This window comes from Anser brachyrhynchus, assembly GCF_964034855.1.
Source record: "Anser brachyrhynchus genome assembly, chromosome: 24".
NCBI lineage: Eukaryota > Metazoa > Chordata > Aves > Anseriformes > Anatidae > Anser > Anser brachyrhynchus.
The window spans coordinates 5,985,790-6,005,074 of record NC_137717.1 but is presented as its reverse complement, the minus strand read 5'-3'; the positions used below and the strand labels follow the sequence as shown (position 1 = coordinate 6,005,074).

General features: G+C 50.8%; 1 long non-coding RNA gene across 2 annotated transcripts; it reads right to left on the bottom strand.

Moving 5' to 3' along the window:
- Positions 1-3,723: 3,723 nt before the first annotated feature.
- LOC308182358 lies at positions 3,724-17,299 on the bottom strand. Of its 2 annotated transcripts, XR_013941777.1 has the most exons (3): positions 16,600-17,299; positions 6,961-7,153; positions 3,724-6,658 (listed from the first exon to the last, which is right to left on the bottom strand). It is a non-coding gene; the product is annotated as an uncharacterized lncRNA (long non-coding RNA). The 2 variants fall into 2 exon arrangements; XR_013941778.1 differs by lacking the exon at positions 16,600-17,299 and having other exon boundaries at positions 6,961-15,161.
- Between the last annotated feature and the right edge of the window lie 1,986 nt (positions 17,300-19,285).

Below are 19,285 nucleotides of genomic sequence, written 5' to 3'. Positions count from 1 at the left end.
GGAATAAAAAGGAAAAAAGGAAAAAACAAAAGGAATTATTGGTTTTCAGCCCAGAATTCTCAGAATTCTGGTTTTCTATGAGAAGAACATTACGCTTCTCCTGATCCTCCCCTTGGGGATGGGAGTTGGATTTTTTTCTGACTAGCTCTATTGTCTACCCATTTGTAACCTCTCAGCACGGTGTGCTGGGGCAGATCATGAGCTTCCAGCCTTTCCAGGTGCAGGGAACACTAAGATGGGTCAGGATGAGGGTTCCTGAAGCTCTATGAGTTGTGATTTAGGCAGCGGGAGCCTGAGTGGGAGGCAGCGTTACAAATTGGTTATTAGTGGAGATGCTAAGGAGGGGTTGGCTTTCTCCCCTCTCCCCTCCCCTGGGAGGTATAAATCCAAATGCTGTCCACAAGAAACGTGAAATAATCCTCGTTCTCCGCCAGTGACCGGGAAGGATGGAGCCGGGGAAGCACATCCAGATCGGGCACCGCGTTTAAAGAGGGACGATAATCAGCGGGACGGCGTCCAGAAGCGATCAGCGGACGTGATCGGCAGTCCTGAAAACACGACCTACAGGGAGAGGCTGCAAGAACAGTGCTTGTTTAGTCTAGAAGGAGGGGAGATGTGATAACAGCCCTCAGCTATGCGAGAGGTTGCTGCAAAAAGAAGGGAATCGATGCTCACACTGATGCTGGGAGCCGGGGGGATGCTGAGAGCCAAGGAAGAGAGATTTGGGAATGTCATCTTTATAGGAGAGTAAGGAAGTCCCAGATTTGACTGCAGAGGAGGTTTGGGGTCTCAGCAGTTGTTTGGGGGTCTGGCCAGGCTGGTGCCCACCCAGGACATAGGGTGGCACCATCCAGCAGGGCATGGCTCGTGCAGCCTCCTGGGGTCCCTCCTGCTCTGCGCTCTAGAAGGAAAACCCTTCAGCCCGTGGTTCCTGTTTTGTAGGGCTGGGTGGTGAACCCAGCGGTGATGCCTGCACACACCGGGCCACCCTGGATCCCTGAGCTCCTGCTCTGTGTGGATGTAGAGGCACAAGTCTGTGCCTCTTGGAACAGGGGGCATTTCGGATCCCCGCCTGCCTTTCTCGGTCCCAGCCGTGACAGGGAGAAGCCCGGGTGTCTGGAGCAGGAGAGCGGAGCCCGTGTGGTTTTGGCACAGAGGCCAAGTGTTTTGGAAGCGAGAATTTCAACTGGGTGGTCCTTGGAAAAAGGAGTGTGAGCAAGAGATAAGGCCTCCAGCACACGCCACGGGTATAGAGCTGACACTTGCGCTGCCCGCCAGGGATGCAGGCAGACCTGCACGGGGCTCACGCTGCTTCTCACAGCCACCCACGGGGCTGTGGCTCTGGATGACTCCGTGTGCTGGGCCACCAGCAGCTTTGTGCCACCTCTGGTTAAGAGCTGGTGTCCCAGCAGGATGGCAGTGACCCTGCCATTACAGCAACCTCGTGCAGTCCCGAGTGCAGCCACACCGTGCTCCCAAACCCAGGGTGTTGCTCCTTCCCGGAGCTGTTGTCCTCAAATCCCTGGTCCGAAGCAGCAAGTTTGAGTGCATTTCTTTCAGATCTGCGTCAGTGCTTTTCCCAACAGCTTGGCAAGCAGCATAAACATCCATCTGCCGTTGTCACTGGTAGCAGTGCACATCATCGGGAGGGAAACTGGCTGCTCGCAGACACCCAGTCGCACACGGAGCAAACAGTTGCTTTATTTCTGAGTGGGGCCACACAAACCATTAGGCACCTCATTAATCTTGTGTTTAATTCTCTGCATGAGGCTCGGTGGAGGAAGGAATAAATCCTACATTTTAATTATGGGGGGGAATAATTAGAGTAGCCTCCTGAACTCCTTTTCATTCCTTGAATAGAGATGGGACAATGCTCGGACACGAGCTTTGCTGCTGCCACCTCCCCACCTCCACCCAGGACCCCTAGGGCTGTGAATGTGCCAAAACCTGGGGTCTCTCTCCCCTCTCCCCACCAGGCGGTTGTGGAGGGGCTCGGACTGGGTCACAGCTCTTGGACCTGAGTGCTGGAAAGGGCACTTGCTCAGAGTGAGGTGGGCAGCAGTCAGAGCTTTGGCTCTCCTGGTCCCCATCCCAGCTTTCCTCCTGTGCCATTGCCCCTTCTTACACCTGCAGGCACGCTCGAGGCTGGCCCTGGGTAGAGCCAGGCTGCACCAGCTGAGCTTTGGCACGTGCCGTGCTCTGCACAACACCCCTGGTCCCTCAGCTGTAGATGTCCCACATCTTTGGGACACGTTGCACCCACCAGGGGTGGCGTGGGCAGTGCTCAGATCTCACCTCCACCTCCTGCAGAAATGGACCTCAGACACGGGGGTGTCCTGCCGGGGACCGCCAGCCTGCGGACCCTCCACCGTCATCGTTCACGTCCCATCACAGCACGACTGTCTGGTGGGAGGAACGCTGACACAGGCGGCCGAACCGTGCTTCACGGGGCTAATTACATCAATACGCTCGTGGTACTGGTGCTCATGAGCGTGCAGCCATTGTCCCGCGTGCTCCATCACCTGATTTAATCTGCAACCATGACACATCGGCTTTGTTAGCGCAGAAACGTGACGCAGAGGGCACGGAGGAGTGGTGGCAGTGAGGACAGGGAAGGCTGGGCACCCAGGTGGGCTCAGCTCTGCTGACGTCCGTGGACTTGGGCTGATTCACACCAGTAGCAGACGTGAGGCTGAATCTTTATTTAGTCATCTCCTTGTCATCTTGACTCTTGCTTCTGCTTTTCAGTGGCTGCTGACAGGCTTGGGGCTCTGCAGTGGGCAGGGATGGGTTCGGTTCATCCGCAAGACCTCTGCTCCCCACCATCCCTGGCTCAGAAGCTGCCAGCAGCAACCTGCAGAGGCTGGGCTGTGCTTGTAGCTAAAACATGGCTCACTCGGGGTCACTACCTGTGTGCACTGTGGTGCCTCCCCTCCTCACACCCTCACCTGCAGGGGGAGGATGCTGGTAAGAAGCTGCCCCACGGTCAACGTGGGCACTTGGTTACTGGAGAGCCTCTGCTCTGCTGGTGCAAGGACAGGGGCTGATGTGCAGTGCCACCCCTTCCCCTCAGGACAGGCTTACAGGAAGGTGAACCTTCTAAATGCAGTTTACTAAACTCATAATAAAAATAGCTGGGTGAAAGATTCGGCCCTGTAGCACTGAAGACCTGACTGAATAGCTTGAGGCGTCACTAGAAGGACACCCACATTTCTGGGCACACATCAGCTCCCTGCCCTTCTGCAGGGTGGGTGAAAATTCGTCTTTAGGGTCCTCAGGATCTATTTAATGGTGAATGTCCAAAAGCTGCCCCAAGCCGCATGTTTCTTAATGCAGCTCCTTTTTCCACTCTCCGATTTGCTCTGCGGGTGTGTTTATGTGTGCGGGATGATTTGTTGGTCTTTAAATATGAGTTATAGGAAAATGAAGCTGAGGAATCTCCCTGCAGCTGTGCCTGATAAAGGGGACTCCCGCTGCTTGCTGCTCCCAGCACCTCTGGGATGAAAGGAGCAAAACCCTCGCCTCGAAGGCAGACAGCACCCAGGAATGCCGGCATCTCCCAGGAAGGAGGATTTACTACCAGCGAACAGCAAGGCCGGGGTTTTTCCCCCTTTCTCACCATGTGGCTTTCAGGCGCAGATGATGCTTTCCAAACCAGCACTATCTGTTGGGAGATAACTCCCCAAATATGAACAGGAGCACGACCAGGGAGCAGCAGTGAAATCACTGGAGTTTGTTTCCCCTCCCGCAGTACATGGGAGACGCACAAGCCAGAGGTGTAATGAAAGGCATATGTTTTGGCACCAAAAGGGAAAACATTTTTTTTTTCTTTTTTTTTTCCAGAGGCTTTTTATTTCTCTGGATCCGCTACATTAATTACAAGGCTATATGGCATGTCTCTGCAATCACAAGTCTCGGGGGAGAGGGGAAGGGTTCACTGGTTCTCACACACTTCTGGAAGCGGGAGGTCGGAGCTTTGCTTCCTGTCCGTGTGTCCAGGCACACCTCGCTCCCGAGTCCTGCTGAGCTTTCTGGCCCTGCTGGGGATCGTGGCATTGCCTCCCCACCTCGCCTCTGGGCAGCAGGTGATTATGTGATAATCTCAGGCTTCCTTGAAAAAAAAAAAAAAGCCAATTATTTGTTTTGGAGAAAATATAGAAAAAACTTGAGCCCTACAGACTCAAAACCCAATGGGCAAACAAATGGAGAAAATAAAGCAGATGGTTGTTTTTGCCATATTTTCTTGCATAATCACTGTTTTCTCCCCAGACTGTGCTTACAAAACTTGGTTGCTGCCATTGTGCATGTCACTTCTAAACTTGCTGATGATCTGCGGCTTGGCAGAGCCTGGCAGCGTGCTCACATGGGAGAGCCAGCGCCTGAGCAAATGCTGTCACTTCATTAGCTATTTTTAACAGCAACAAAGATCTTGACTTTTAATTTGATCCTACTATATTTAGGGAGGAAGGGGTGCCTCGCTCATTACTGCTGAATTTTTGGCATTATAAAAAAAATAATGATTTTTTGCTTCCTTCTGCCTCAAAGAGGCAAGAAGATAATATTCATAGCTTCTCTCCTGGTGTGAATTTACTGCAGGGTTAAATACTTTGAAGAGGACATTAAGAAAGAGAGCAGGAGAGCCAAGCACTGTATTTCATGAGGATGTCATGTGCTGGGAGGAAAAGGAGGCGGTGATGCCCAGCTCGTGATTGCCAGCCCTGTCGTGGAGCAGACCCCAGCCCTGCTGTCCCGTAGGAACACCACCCTGCAGGGCTTGTTGTCCTGTGGCACTGCTTTTATGGGTGCCTTCGGGACACCAGAGATGTCATCCCCAGCCTTGGGTGGCCGCATTTTTCCTGGATCCAGGACACACATCTCTGGAGGCTGGCCATCGCCGTGCACCCTGAAACCCAGGTGGTTTGGGCAGGAGAAGGCACCCCGGGGCTTGCCCAAGTACTTTTTCCAGGCACTGGTTTGAGGATGGCTGCAGCGATCTGGAGGCTGCCATTGCCTGCCCACTTCCCAGAGCCTCTGCTGTGCTCCTTGCACCCTGCACACGTTTATGACTCCTCCAAGGCTGCTCCAAGCAATGTGCTTCAGCACCTCGGAGGGCATCAAATGCAGCAATTGGCACTGCTGCTGCTCACAAAGCACCAGCTCAGGTGCCTTCAGGCCACATGGGTATCAGCAGCTCCTGGGGAGCTCATCTCACAGTCCTAAATGCATGCAGAAGTCCTGCAATGGGGCATACCCATGCCGTCCTCCCAGCTGGTCCAGAAAATGTGGCCCCTTTCCAAACCAGAGCATTCCTCCGCCTAAAAAACATCTGCGTAGACGGAGCTGAGCTGTTCACCCCCTGGGGAAAGCAAACCCAGCGGGACTGGAAAATCTGAGATTGAATCTTTTCTCCATCTGATTTGAAGCCTGTGCTGTTTTCACCTCTTGCTGTAAGCAGAAAGCAGCAAGGTTCGTGGTCATCCTCGCTCCTGCCCATCACAGCCATCCCTCTCCGTGCTGGGGACTAGCGTAACGCAGGTGGAAACCCTGTCTCAATTTGTATTTAATCATTTTTTACAGCAAGGGAATGAAAGCCTTGAAGCCTATCCCTCTCTTCGGCTTTTCCTTCCAGCTGTGCATCGAATGAAGATTCGGACACCCAGCAGGCAGGCACGACTGGTGCTAGCTGGAGGTGGCGGTGCCTGAGCACCTCTGTGGCACGGTGATCATGGGTCACCCGTTAATTGGGCCCAGGGGATCAAACTGGATCTGTCACCCACAGGGCTCTGCTCCCAGCCTTGTGCCTGTTGGATCGACCCAGCAGAGCCTGCACAGGGCGGGGAGGAGCAGGGGCACAGGCTGTGGCTTCTTGGGTGACGGCACCACTGTCACTGCACGAGCTGGGGATAGTCAAAGGCTGAGGCTGCAGGGCCGGGGCCTCTCACTGCCTTTCCTTTGACAAGGAGGCTCATCAGGATTTCTTCCCTCTCTGATGGCTTCTTGCAGGGGCTGCTGTAGTCCTTGCTAGAGCAGAGAGGAGGCAGGACCCCAGGTACAAAGCAGCTTTTTACAGAGCAGACCCAAAATCCCTCGCACTGACCGGCACCAGCAGATATCCCAGGTGACGGTGACACCAGAGCAGCTTTCCCTGCTGTTCCCCCCCCAGCTCCAGCCCTGAGAGCTCTGACATCTCCCACCCTGCCGCCCCACTGAGCAGGGGCAGAGGATCCATTCAGGCTGGGGCATCAATCCAGAGCCGTCCCATGAGGATACAGGTCCTCAGCCCCACCGTGTCCTCCTGCCCATTTCACAATTCAGCAAAGCGCATGAGCTGCAGGGGGCTCCTCACCCTGAGGCCGGCCCTCCAGAGGCATTTGCAAGGGGAGACAGGGATATGATGAGCTTTGCTGCAAGGCAGTGAGGGCAGGCAAACCCCACCAGGCATCTCAGCATCACTTCTGTGCCTCCTGAGCCTTGTCCTGGGCTCCGAGATGTAGCAGGGCAATTCGTGGTGCTGGTCTTCATGTGCAGGACGAGACAGGCTTTCCTCGGGAGTCTGTAGATAGATGAAGCTGAAATCTCCTGCATCTCCAGATGTTGACTTCAACATATATATTTTAGAACTTCCTTCCTTTTCATTTCCCTAGTTCTTGTTTGTTACCTTTTTGAAAGGATGAGAAAAAAAAAAAGCTCATTTTATGTAATCCCATTTTTAATAGGAAAAAATTATTATGGTACTTTGGGGGCCATGTAGCTTCTCAGTTGCCAAGAATGCCGTATAAATTTGCCAATGATATGATGTTATCTAACACCTTCTATAAAAGTGGCATAAAATAAGAAAAAAAAAAAACAACCTTGATAGAGAAGTGAAATTTCCAAATTGTTTGTCTGCTGGTAATATATTAAATACAGATGTAGGTTTTGGACTAAGAGAAAGAAAAATAGGAGAAAGCCCATCCATACCTGCTTGTTTTTCTCTTCTCTCTGATTGTATGTGCTTAGGCTTTGGAGATAAGTAGGCACCATCCCTAACACGCAGTGAAATCTTGGTTTTTCAACAGGACACTTCTCACATGCATTAATCTTCTCTCTACAGGTGAAGCCAATGAAGTCCTTTGCTTCCCAGAGCAAGGCAGGTACTGCACCTGCTTTTAGGCTGAAACAAAAAACTGTCCCATGTTACCCTCTTTCTCTTCATCATATAATGGAGACAAAAGTCCTGGAGGATGCTATATTTAACCCTCACAATTGAAATATATATACCTATAATTAAAAAAAAAATAAAAATAAAAGCCTATCAAACTGGAAGTAATCAGCAATTATCCCTAAGCCGCCTTATTTTTCATTTTCATTGGGAAGAGGTTCCTTTTCTTTCCAGTGTTAGGGTTAAACTAATTGTGCCTCTGGCTGTAATAGAGAAAAAAATCCACGCACAAGGAGGAGGCAGGAAATCTCCAGTTCCTGCGAGCGGGTTCTAAACCGGTGCAAATCTGCTGAGGTCAGTTAGTTTCTGTGTGCTGCACCAATTAGCGCTGGCTGAGGATCTGGCCCAGAGTTTATACCCTCTCTGATTTTTATTTTAATTGCTGTTTCTGGATATAATTGTGCAAAGAGCCTATTAATATTATCCAGTTAAAAGGAGTGATTCACTAGCCCCATCTATAGCATCATTGCCTATTAAGGTTGTCTGAAACTCCCCTTGTAAGACTCTGCTTGGAGTTATAATTTTAATTTAAATCATTTGTGCTGAAATTTTCTGTAATGGAGCATCCACCTCAGGCTGATTTTCTTTTTAAGGGGCAAGGGGAGGGAAGGGAGTGAACTTCAGCCAAAACAATCCAGCAGTTTCTAAGAGCAAAGTTAGAGGGACGAAAGCAAAAAAAAACAAAACAAACAAAAAAAAACAATAACAACAACAACAAAACTAAAACATTGTTTTCCCCAGCCTGCTAATTCTGGCCACTTTTTGTTCAGAAAGTAGTGACTTCCCCAAGTGTTGCAACAGGGGGCCGCAGGGTGCGTTTGGGGTTAAGGCTGTGTACAATTTGTTACTACCTAGAAAGTCCAGGTTATAACAGAGTGAAAATAAAAAAATAAAAAGAAAAGAAATGCAGCAAGGGCTTGGCCCAGCAAAGCATCTCGGTGTGGTTTTATTTAATAAAATGAACGGGTGGGATGCTGTGGCAGAGGGAGACCTCTCCCTGGCCGTGTGTCCCTGCCACCTCCCTTGTGCTGGGCTCCTCCATCGCGGGGCTGTTGGGATTCATCCTCTGAACACTCCTTCTGGGACTCTGGGACTGTGTATCTCTTAGTCTGCACTTTATTTTATTTGATATGAGCTATGGCATGTAGATAAATCACTTTGTTAACAGTTGGGACATGTTAAGAAAAACCCTTGAAATTAATAAAAATAACCATGGGAAAACATTCTCATAAAATATGAAGCAATATTTGAAAATTCTAAGCTCAAATAGGAATATTTTCCAACAGCAAATATGCTTTAAAAGCATTTTTCCATGAGATGTTGCAATTCCTATCTTGGCATTAAGAAAAAAAATGTTCCAGCAACCAAATCCCTGTGAGTGCTGGCCAATATTACCCTCGTATTAGAAATGGTAGACTGAGGTCCAGGACAGGGACTTTCCCATAGTCCATTAGTGAGCGCGAGAGCCCAGAGAGCCCTTCCTGAACCCAGGGCCACGCAGCAGGCATGTGCGCTGCCTTTCGTTCCCCATCAGATGCGAAATGTCCTCTCTTGGCTTCGGTCAGCTCCTCACCCAATTCATTACACTCTTATTTCACCGAGGAGATATGGGAATTCTCACCGATCTTGGAGGAAATTGTTTTTCCTTTTGTTGGGAATAATTAGGAATGCAATTTATCTCCCCTTAATTACGAGTGCGGGAGGATACATTCACCTTGTTAAATATTTATTTTTCAAAGGCAGGTAGTAAGAAGCAAGGTTCTGGAACTGCAGCCTAGGAAATACGTCCCCGGGTTTCCAGTGTAACAATTTAATTTGCTATTCTGCTTCTCAGATCAGTTTTCCAATTCAATGTGCAGAACAAATTCACCAGGGATAATATAAACTTTTACTGCTACTGGCTTTGGGGCTACAAAAACCTGGAGTTGCAGCCTCTTGGCTTTGAGATCAATACCGAAACTTAAGTGGCTAACATCCCCATACAAGGCTAGAATTTATTTTCTGTGGTCTTCTATAAATCAATGACAATATAATGTCCATTCTGCTCATGCCTGCCTGTAGTTTATGGTGAATAGCCATCCAGAATTTGACTAATATGCAAAACTATTTCTGTCCATCTGCTCCAGCAGGCCAGGCAGGCATGTCAGAGAAGAGTATCTCTTCCAAGAGCTGCCTTTGTTCATAATAAATCTCCGATTAAAACCAAACAGATGTGGAGGGTGGATGTTTCACGCAGATCTTCGGCCGCGTCCTGCATTGTTAGCCCGGGCCTGAGACGTCGAACTTGACACCGTGGAAGATTCCCGGCATTCTTGGACTGCTTCGCATCGAAGCCTACTGAGAAAACATCTCCGTACTTTCGGGCCGATTGACCGGCCGGGTCATGCAAATAAACATTTGAAGGAAAGGCATATTTCTGTTAAATTCGTGTTTACAAAACCTAAGGGCTCGTTTCTCCCTCTTGCTCATGAGGTGGAAAGTGCCAGCGTCCCGGTCTGTTTTATGGTGGAGGCAGGGAGATGGTGGTAGGACCACGGGGGAATTTTGGGGCAATTCTGCTCCTCGGCAGGAGGAGCTGCTGGGGGACAGATGCCAGTGGGGTTGTCCCGGGGGTAAACTGGGAGACGGAAGAAGGAGGGAAGAGAGAATTGCAGGGGTGGAGTTGCAGAGGTAAAGCACTGACTTCTGCTGATGCAGGATCTGGTCGATGCCTTCCTCACAGCAGTGTGATCCCACAAAAATGGTGATTTTAGTAGGGCTGATTTGGGTTCTTAGAGGCAGGTTCAGGTGGCAGGGTCCGAAGAGCAGTGGGGCTCTGTGTGGCCACCCTGGGGGCAGATGTCCACGGGAGGGACTCTGCTTGGGCATTTATAAACTAAGTACAAAGGGGTCTTCCTTGAAGATCTCTTCCCTACTTTTCAGGGGAAACCAGGGACTTAAACCAGTGGAAACACCACTGATTTAGAAGGGGCTGGCCAAGGCAATGTCCAGTGTACACACTCCGATTACACACTAAGGGAAAGGCAACTTTTTCTCCAGATGCATAACATGGGATGATCAGATCCGAACCTCTTCATCCGCTGCCTTGTTCAGGGCTGGATGCTGTGCGTGGCACCACCCTGGAGGTGGGAACTTCAGGGCCAGCGAGGACCGTTAGCTCATCTCACGTGGCCTCGGACAGAGAAAACACAGGCCATAAAATATCTCTCCCACGAGAGCTCTGCACCATGGCACCAACACACGCCGCTCCCTGGCTTTAAGATCTGCTCCAGTCACCAGAACATCCCAAGGCCCCAGCTCCGTCCTTCTGGGGTATGGTGGGCACAGTGAGAGGTGCTCACTCCTGCTGGACCTGCAGGCTCTGTGGACAATAGTCAAAGGGTGGGAGGAGGAAAAAGAGAAATCCACTTCCCCTTAAGGTCGCAGCAGAGCAAAGCACAGGCCGAGGGCAGCCCACCAACAGAAGCGGGCATGGGCACAGCTGCACAAAGGTGTGGAAACTGGGAACGGGCCAGGGCATGCTCAGAGGTATGGAAGAAGGACTGCTGTTTTTCTGCTCTTTCCATGGACCACATGAGACTCGGCCCAGTTGCAGTCCATCCATCTCCTGGAGCTCAGGACTGGCTCTCGAAGTGTCCATCGGCTGCAGAAGGACTGCTTCCCCCAGCGCTCAGCACCTGCACGGCACAAGTCTCAGCCATCCTTTGGTCACAGCTCTCCGACCTGGCCAGATTTAAGATGCAGCGTGCCCTACCTCTTGTACATCCATAAAGCAGAAAGCTCTCTTGCTTTGTTTCCTCTGGCAGCAAGTGGTGAGCCCTTACAAACCTGAAACTCTATTTCCATTAGTGAAAGTGGGATGTTCTCCTGGGGTTGCCCTTAGTGTTTGGCAGGTGTGATGGATAGAAAAAGGGAAAGGAAACCACATCTCTCTTGACAGTCTTGGATTTAGCTTTTCCAAGATTTCCTTTCCAAATCTGTGCTCTGCAAACAACACTCACATTTATTACATCAATCTCATAACACTTGAGCAAGCTGGGACTAGACATCCCAAGCCGGGACATCATGGGCCTCCACTTCTCCAGCTATAGCAGGCTTTGCAATTCCAGCTAAGACTAACATCACGTTGCTTGTGAGACTCTAGTTATGGACAGGATCCACTGCTGCTCTCTCATCCACACTTAACCCATGTATTGCTCATGCGGGTTCATCATAGAGCTCACGTGCCGTATTTACAGGCATCAGGTTTGTTCTGTGCTGTCTATCCAAGCAGTCCATTAGGTTTCCTTGTGGAACTGAAGGTTTAACACAGAAGTTAAAAACTGCTGTTAGCTTTTCTGTCTACCAGCACTTTGTGCTTGTGCAAGTTCCCTCGCCAGCTCCGTTATCCGCTGGTGGTAGAGGCTGCTGTGACCCTTTGGCCAGGACTGAGACGGAGAACCACTCAGGAGGAAAGCTATCTTGAAATTGCTGTAACAGCCTGATTTGGGCTGCCTGGAAAAAGTGAAAGAACACATTTGTCTTTCTGCTTCCGTTTGAGAGAAAAAGGTAAATGACCCTATCTGGGTCTGTTGTGCCAGTTCCCTTTGGACAGGCAGGAATTTGGCACCAGAGAGGCGAAAATTTGCTGGTGTTTCAGCAGGAGGGCAGACCTGCGGTGTTACTGGGGAGGGCAAATCCTGGACTGCTGAAGGAGCTCTGCTCACTTGACCTGTTTGTCCCTCTGGTCACTGCCACAGCCCCGGTTCAAGCCATGTGTTTGCTTTATGGCCTGGGACATCCTCAGAAGCGCTGTGACCAGGAGATGTCCCCTTGTCACCTGTGTCTGGGCTCCGGGTGGACACAGCATGTGCCCTGTGTCACAGCACTTGCCAACCACAGCATCCCCCGCCACCGAACTGCACCTCCTTCCTCTGGGCAGCTGCGAGCTCAGAAGTAGGAGCCGAGTGTCCCGGTTCTCCAGGCACTCCAGACAAATAGATGCATTTTTTTGCAAACTTTTGCTTGCATGTGGAGGGCAGCTTCCTCCCGTACCCTCATCCTGACCAGGGGATGCTAGCAGTGCTGCTCCAAGCATAGAGGATTTCCCCCCCTGTTGTGTTCCCCCTTCCTGAGCGGACATATAGGCTGCCAGCATGTGAGCCAAAACAGAAGGGTTAAATGAAGGCATAACTGGCCCTGGGAACATAAATGTTAGCACATGCACTTAAAACACAGATAAAAGGACTGGCAAGACCACATGTGCCTCTTGAAACCTGCCCGCATGCTTTCTCATGGCTCCAAGGGCCGCTTCCTTCTCCCTGGCCTGGTGACAATTTACCTCTAGGACCTGTTGCTGGGTGAAACTGCGAGATGTTATCACCCTCCTGCATTCCCCGAGCTCACACTCCGCTTCCCAGGTGCTGCAGCTACAGCTGTTTTGTTTCTGCACCTCAGCTCACACTTTCTAAAGACACTTAATTTAATTTTTCAACAGTTGTTATCTCTCATCTGCAAACACCTCCAGTTTGACACATTATGTCCTCTGGGTGCTGGTGAGCAGCAGAGAAATCAACATCACCGAAGTGAAAGTGCCCTGTTAGACCTGCGGATAAATCTGTATCTGTAATCCTCGCTGCTGTCCTGATGTGACTCACAGATACCGAATACTTTTGCTAAGTTGCAGGACTGTTCAGAGCCCAAAACTCCAAGAAGGTTTCCTCCTGCTGGTGACCGTTTCCAGCATCCAGTCCCCACCACCTCCAAGTCTTGGTGCTTTTGCCTGTAGCAGTTGGCCAAGGTCTTTCACATCTTCATGGGGACTACCTTCAGCTCGCACTACTGAAATTCATTTATTTCCTGGAATTTCATAGGTGAGTTTAGCTCTGATGACCCTGTCCAACACTGGTCCCCCCTCGTGCTGCACCCTTTGTTAGCTCCCTGCTACCTCCTGCTGCACAGGCTTTGTCCACGTATGAAGTCCTTCACTGGTTTGACCCGTGGGAAGGATACCTGGCTTCACTGAGCTCCTTTATTTATATATCTATTATAGATATAGATACAGATATAGATATTTATGTATCTATTACAGGCACTTATTCCCTTGGTTCTCCAGAAGCATCTGCCAGGCTGGTCCTAGTGAGCTTTATACCCCCTGTGCCTCCCCTAAAAAAACGTCCTCCAAGAAACCGCTGTTCACATCCTCCCCACATCTGTCCATGGTGGAAGCACCGGCACTAAATTTTCTATATCCGTCAACAGAGCCAACAATTAGCTCATCAGCTTCGGTATCTTCTTTAGAGACATTTTTTGCTCCCCGATATGGATGTTTCTCAGGACACTCTGGCAAGGACAGGCGAGTGACTGCTCCCTGCTCCTCCTCCCCTCTGTTGGGTCACTGATACAACAGAGGCTGGAAAACACACTTGTGCTAAACCTTGTAACTTATAAATTCTAGGAGTGAGAGCTATCTGACCTAGCTTTAAGCTTTAAATGTCATCTCAAGCTCCCTGGTAGCCTGCAGAGACCAAGAGGCACCTCCAGATGGGGAGTCATCTGCCCTGCCTGCGAAGCCCATCGCAAGGAGACGAATTGCCCTTAAGAGACGCTCTGCCGCCTTCAGGGAAGCCAAGGGGACTGGTTAACCTTTGGTAGTCTAATTTTTTAGATGCTGCATTAGGGCAAATGACTCTCCCTGCAGATGTCATGGCATATGGGAATCCCTGTTCTTCCTTTTAAGATTCGGGATTGTTGCAAATGAATCCCAGCGCAGTGACCAGCCAGATGTGATCTGCAGACGGTGGGGGTCATCTGGAGGAGCAAGTGTTGGGTTTGGGACGGTGTGGCGTTGCTGATGGGCTCTTTCTCAGTAAAAAAGACGGTGAAAAATCCCCACTTCCAGCAGCTGTCTCAGGAAAAGCTGTGAGACAAGCGCTCACGCTGCTGGGTTTTGCTACCTTACATGGAACACGCTGTGCGAGACACATCCTGATGGGACCGAGGTTCACACATTTCCAAATCCGTCTTAAAAAGTTTTGATAGAAAATTCAAGTGAGATGACACTTTAACTGGAAATAACAGCAGCAGAGAAATCAACAGATTTCAGGCCTTGGAGTCTGTTCCTTCATTTTCATCGAATCCAGCATATTCGTCTCAAACTGTCTGGAGCAGACGTTCTGTGCATTTTTTTTTCCCAGAAGATACCACAAACAGTTTCTGTTTCAAATTATGAAGCAATAAAAGAAACCTCACCACACGGATGTTTGTTGCTAATTATGTTACTTATGTTTTTATATCAGCAACTCCAAGCTTAAATCCGCTTGCAATAATAATCAAAAAGCGATTCGGGTCAGATTTTACAACCCTTTAAATATATTATCTCTATGCTTCCAATCAAATAATCAATCCCACATTATATTCCTATAAGACATGGTCAGCATGTTCTACAGATGTTTCTGAACACGAGCATAGCTGTCTTTGCTAACATACAGACTGCTGTGATCATAGGATTACTGTTGTCCCATGTCCCGGGGTGTGATTCAAGCCTGGGATGCCAGGACTGCAGCGGATTCATGCATTGCACTGGATGTTTTTAAGGGTGAAATGACAAAGAGCCCTCAGGCACCTGATGTGGTCCTAGGAGGGGTTTCTGGTGCCCAGAAACCCTTTTTTTCTGGGCCACTGAATGAGGGTCTGCGCCCTGATGTGGGCAGGGGACTCCCCCCAGGTGCCTGCAAGTGCTCAGAGGAGAGCTGAGACCCCTCGCAAGAATCCTTATGTATAAGTGGAGAAAAATAATTGTGAAAAAAACATTTTTCATTATGCTCCAAAAGGCCTTCTGTGGTTTGTGTGTACAAAGGGAAGCCACCAAAGCCTCCTGCTCTGGGGAAGCCTCGTGCTTCCACGCAGGCATCATTCAGGTCCCTGTAACCCCAAGCCCATGCTCACCCCACTGATGGTCACCGTCCCTCTCCCCTCCCCAGCACCCCAGGGATGCATCCCCCTGCAGCACTTTGTCCTGCCTGCCTGCCTGCTGGCAATTTCCAATCCTCTTTCCATCCTTCAGGAGCAAAGCCACATAGTCTGTGTGTTTCACCAAGCCCCAGTTGTTCTGCACTCCCAGCCCAGGTTTATTCCCCTCCCAAGCACTACCTGGGGAAAAGGGATAACCCAGGAATTTGAGTGCTGTGATACCGTGGAAACTGAGCTCAATTCCTGTGGAAATGGGGCAGTTAAGAGCAGGCATTTTTTCCGAATGCTCTCAAATATGGATTTCTGTCTTGGAAAAGCCTCTGCCAGCTCCTCGCCCAGCACAGAGCAGAGCTAAGGCACAAGGAGCAGCTGGTGCACAGGCTGGCTGGCCAGCAGGACCAAGATCTGCACGCTCTGCTCCACCGCAGCTCCCAGCTGCGCTCGGGGCACTTCTGCTTTTTGCCCAAGCCGCTTTCTGAGTAAAAACTCAACTGGAGAAAGCCCCAGTTCTTCCCCAGAAGTGGGACCGCAGCTCCTCGTCTCCACGCTGAGCTCACCCCAGTGTGGCTGAGGCAGGGATAGGCCAACACTGCCAGAGGGAGCACGGCCACCACGTCCCTCTCCTGACTGACTCAACATGCTGCCACGCATCTCAGAGATGTGCTTTTGTCCATGTACCCATATACCCTTATACCCTTATACCCAGATACCCAGATACCCAGATACCGGGATATCCAGATACCCATATACCCTTATACCCAGATATCCAGATATGCAGATACCCATATACCCTTATACCCAGATACGCATGTCCCCATATTCCCATATACCCTTAAACCCAGATACCCAGATACTCAGATACCCAGATACCCAAAGTACCCATATAATCCAGGTACCCATGAACCCAGATACCCATCTCTGGGGTGCACTCATCTCCCCCCTTCCTGCACTAAGGATCTTCTTTGTAAATTAATCTCTGGAACTCAGCTATAGCTTTGCTCCCTCAAACACTGCCTGTAAATGCATCTATCACGTACATGCCGTGCAGGTGGTGTGCTAGGACAGGAAGGCTGCCCAGGTCTGGTGAGGAGGAAGATGAGCAGGAACATCTGCAGTCTGGACAACCACAGGTGGCAAGGTTTGTGTGGATGGATGTAGGGCTGAGGGCTCAGATTGCCTTTGAAGAACCTGCCAGGGTGAGCAGAAATCCCCGTGCTGTCCCTGCTGGTGGCAGCAGGTCACAGACCTTGTGCCATCAGGGTTTGGGTCTGGAGGACCTGAAAAGGCTCCCAAAAACGTGCAGCCTCAGCACTGCTGTGCCCGTGCTGGGGTTTAGCAGCCAAGCTGGGGGACAGGCCGTGGAAAGGACTGGGCAAAAGGTGTTAGAAACTATCCTTGCCGTCATGCCCCAGCAGAAAGTTTTGGCGACGGGGACTTCCCTGACTCACCCGCGGAAAGGAGCCTGTGAACGCTGCCAGAACCTGTGTGGTGAAACCAGTGGGCAGGTTTCATGCCTTGGACGGCTCCAGGTACCACGTGAGCCCTGCTGCAGCTCTTCAGGGGACTTTCAAGGCACTCGTTGGGGTGGGAGCAGTCTTCCTGGAAGTCTCCCAGTCCTTGTGGCCGTGGGCAGCAGTGAAGCAATGCAAGCACTGAAGGAGCAGACATCCAGCTGCGAGGAAACCCCCTCCAGATGCTCCCAGCCCTAGGAGACCCCAGGTGGCTGGGAGCTCAGGAGCCATCTGAAGTGGGTAAATCAGGGGACCAAATGCAAGGGGAAGGCTGAGGAGCTTCATCCCTGCACCGATGGCAGCGCTTAACGCTGCAGCAAAACGCTGACCCTCCCTTCATCTCTCTGGCCTGGAGGAGCCCATTTAGCTGCCAGCTCAGCACCGAGGCCAGCCCAGGATTTGCTGCCAAGCCCTGAGCTCAGGCAGGTCCTGCCTGCTGGGATGAGCTGCTTCACCGGGGGAGAGGGATGAAGCATCACTGCCCTCTACCTCCGCTCCGCACCCCGGTGCTGGAAGGGGAAGGGGCCGAGATGCCCACGTGTTTGCTATTAAGCAGCAGCAGCACTTCCAAGGATGGGTCCACAAAGCCCAGGGAAGCACAGCTGCCAACAGCGTCGTCAGAAGTGTGTTCAGCATTCAACCATCTCTGGCAGCCAAGTCCTGCTGGCTGGGCCTGATGGGTTCCTTGGCTTTCCTTCCGAGTGTTGGTGGTTTTAAGAAGTTGAGCAGCTCTGCAGGAAGCTGATGTGCTGCTGGCTCGCAGCCCTCATCTGGGGGGGCTGGAAACTCTGGGGATGGGCCCCTCAGGACAGATAATGGGGATGCTTATTTGCAGCAAAGGCTTTTGATTAAAAAATATTTATTGGTGCTCACCGAGCAGGATAAAGTTCCTTTTCTTTGGAAGCTGAGAAACCACGGTTTTTATTTGTTGAGTGAGCAGTTGTTTTCTAAGTGTTTTCTGCAGAAATGATAAGTAATTTTAGGTCAGAAAAGTGTTTAGGTGGAAAATTCCTCACTGGCTGGAAATGTTCCCCAGTCTCCCTGGAGAATGTGGGGAATGGGGAAGGGAAAAGGAACAAAGATTTTAACCCAGCTGTAGAAAAGACTGTCGGCATGCTCATAAACTAGAGCAGCTCCTCACCAGCACCCTGGAGACTTCATGGAAGACTAGATAACTTGCAGAGTGGCAGATTGCACGTGGGTAGATCAGTCTGGGGAGAAAAAGATACGTAGGGAGATGGACGGTATAGAGATGCATCATGCTTTTGGTTTATCTTTTGGCAAAACAGCTGTGCATGTTCTTCTTTGTCCCCTTCATAGGGCAGATTTGGACCCCGGTGACAAGTGCCAGAGCAAAATCATTTCATAGGAACTAAATATATTATATAATATATATATATATATGTATGTATATATATATATATGTCCCCTCCTGTTCCATGCATCTCCCAGGGTGTTTTCTGCCACATGCAAAGCTGCTATTGTAGGGCCAGTAACAGGGAATGCAGAGGTCTAGAAAGTCACTCAAATGCTTTATCTCTCCCCAGGAACAGTGCCTGGCAGAGAGCTCTTAGCTCGGAGCCGTAGCAGCAGGAGCCATTCCCACCCACCCACACTCTCCTGCTGACCTCGGGAGGATGATACGGATTTAGAAGGATTTTCCCTGCCTTGGGGTGCAAAGACGAAGTGCTTTCAGAGGTGCTGGGTGGCCCTGTGACTTACAACTTGCTGGAAAAAGGGTATTTCTGGGAGAGGTGGCTGTTCCCAGGCGTGGTCAGGGAGGTGAGGGACTTGGGCTGTCCCCAGCCCTGCCGCTGCCTTCCCCGAGCTGGCAGCTGCCCTACAGCTAGACAGAATGGTGTTTTACAGGGCAGGAAAAGCAGGAAGAAGAGTGTCATGGGCAAAAGCAACTGCTTTTCAAATAACTTGTTAAAACCAGTGGGTTCTGCTTGATTTCCTCCCTGGCGGTGGCGTGGTGCTGGCACGACTGCCTCTGAGGTCTGGCCGCTCGCTGGCAGCCCAGCTTCCTCCAGAAGAGCCAAGAATAACCCCAAATGGGAGTCATTAATAGCTCGAAAACATGTCAGTGACAAAAAACAGAGCAAACCAGAGGGAAATTAGGATGCCATTTGCAGGGAGTAATTAGGCGCCGCGTGGGGCACAGCAGCCTCCCGGGGGGCGCAGGGGGGACACCTGCGTCACGCTGCGATGGGAGGCATGGCCAGCAGGACCGGTGGCGGGGACACCTCCCCTCTGTGGACAGGAAGATTTTGCTCAGGAAAAGCTCTCTCCCCGACCCCCTAGCCGAGTGATGCCAAGCAGGGAGGAGAAGACCCCCCCGTCTGGTTGCAGGCGATCTCCAGCCTTGTGTCCCCCACCTTCCCAAGCCTTTTCCCACCACTGAAGAGCCACGGCGACTCCAGAACCGCTTCCCAAAATTGTTTGAGAAACAATGGGTTCATTTTTGCTGGTTTGTAGACAAGCAGTGGGCTCGTTCATCCTGTCCTCGGATCCAGCTGTGCCACGGCTGGAACAACCCGGGTGTCACCCTGACCAGAAAGCTGGCGGGCTGCCGAGGGAAGCGTGAGATCTGGGGTGTCCGGAGAACCCGGGGCCATGAGGA